General features: G+C 37.2%; 1 non-coding gene across 1 annotated transcript; it reads right to left on the reverse strand.

Moving 5' to 3' along the window:
* Positions 1-1,582: 1,582 nt before the first annotated feature.
* On the reverse strand, positions 1,583-1,689 carry LOC141699503 (small nucleolar RNA R71). Its single transcript, XR_012565962.1, has one exon. It is a non-coding gene; the product is annotated as a small nucleolar RNA R71 (small nucleolar RNA).
* Between the last annotated feature and the right edge of the window lie 411 nt (positions 1,690-2,100).

The following is a 2,100-nucleotide window of genomic DNA, read 5'->3' on the forward strand; positions in this document are numbered from 1 at the left end:
CTAGTTTATTCCTGTGATTCTTTGTTTAAGTTATAATCTTGGATGCTAGTTTTCATATTTGTTGAACCTATTACTCTTGATTACGTACTTTGATTATTTATTCAGTTTATAAATACCTAGTTTATTATACCATTCTTTTATCGGAACCCGCGGTGATGATTAGTTCGGTTATGAACTAATCGTTATTGTGGGGTTCTAACGGATTTACTTATGGATTTCAATAGTTAATTTGTTTCGATACCTTGGTGTGTGGTGATTGTATGATTACCTAGAATTGGTTGTGCATATTCGTCTTATGAGCGTCGTGAACTTATAAGATAGCATATTAATCTCTATTAAAGCAAAAGTGAATTTAGAGGTTTAGAACTTGCCATGCTAGCATAAGTTCATGTATTTGTTATGTATGATTCGTAGGTAATTTTAACCAACTTACTTGCCCTTTGTAATCACGATAGATAACTTGCACATTAAACCTTTGTGTTGTCAAATTCTATAGACATATAGGGTCTCAACATATTTGGTGTCTATTCAGCTTCTATCTCTTTTGTGGATGTCTGGTAGTAGGGTATTCGTACAACGAAAGTTGGCGTTTACTAGTTTCGTGTTGTCTGATTAGTTGTTATCACCATTGTATGCTAAGGATAAGAACAATGACTTTGAATGAAGTAGTAATGAAGTTAGAATCCCATGTTTGTCTCATATAGTAAATCGACCTCAATTCTCTTAGTTAATTGCATATTAGTTAATATCTTATTTATAAACTATCTCAACTTGTTATTCGTCTTAGCATTGAATAATAACCATACCATCGTTGCATAAGTACATTAATTGAAATTAACCTAAACCAGTCTCTGTGGGAACGAACTAGAAAAAATTCTATATTACTTGCGAATGTGTATACTTTTGTGAATATTAGCGCGTGTTTTTGTCCTAACAAGTTTTTGGCGCCACTGTCGGGGACTCGGTATTAATTTTTAGTTTATGTGCTTGACATCAGTGGTCGTTAAAGTTCACTGACTCGGATATTTTATTTACTTGTTTACTTGTTATTTTTTCAGGTACTCTAGAGAGCGTTTATGCTAACGCTTTCTCGATCTCGAAAGAGAACACTGGATAAAGTGGAGGAAGAAGTTTTAGTAGAAGAAGGAGTTTGTGTATAAGAGGAGAAAGTTGAAGAAGAAGCTCTTATAGAAATAGGAGAACCAAAAGCAAATCCGAAGGCTTTGATGGATTACTCTCAACCCAAGATCAATGATATTCAGTCTAGCATTGTCAGACCAGCCATCGCGACTAACAATTTTGAAATGAAGGCTAGCACGATTCAGATGGTGCAGAACTCAGTCCAGTTTGGGGTTCTCCGACGGAAGATCCCAATATGCATATTAGAGATTTCATGGAGATCTGCGACACTTTCAAATTCAATAATGTTTCTGAAGATGCTATAAAGCTATGGCTTTTCCCATTCTCTTTGAGGGATAAAGCTAAGTGTTGGTTGCATTCTCTACCACCAGGTTCTATCACCAAATGGAAAGATCTTGCTCAAAAGTTTCTAACTAAATTCTTCCCTATAGCGAAGACAGCTGCTATCAGGAATGCTCTTACTCAATTTACGCAGCAATATGGAGAATCTTTATGTGAGGCTTGGGATCGCTACAAGGAGATGCTTAGGAAGTGTCCTCATTATGGGATGCCTGACTAGATGATTATAAACTGCTTTTATAATGGTTTGGGTGCGACTTCTAGACCCATGCTTGATGCATCATCAGGTGGAGCCCTATGGGCTAAGAGCTATGATGAAGCTTATGATTTGATTGAACTGATGGCTGCTAATGTATACTAGAACCCTATTCAGAGACTAACTCAAGGCAAGGTAACAGGTATTCTGGAGGCAGATGCAGCTACTGTTATAGCTGCTCAGCTTAAGGCTTTGACGATGAAGGTGGATTCGTTGGCAAATTAAGGAGTTAATCAGATCACTAGTGTCTGTGAGCTTTGTGCTGGAGCGCATGAGACGGAGTAGTATGCTATTTCTAGTGAATCAGATCAATTCGTGAGCAACTTTCAGAGGTCACAGATACCAGTTCCAGCCACCTATCATCC

The sequence above is a fragment of the Apium graveolens genome, chromosome 11 (assembly GCF_009905375.1).
Source record: "Apium graveolens cultivar Ventura chromosome 11, ASM990537v1, whole genome shotgun sequence".
NCBI lineage: Eukaryota > Viridiplantae > Streptophyta > Magnoliopsida > Apiales > Apiaceae > Apium > Apium graveolens.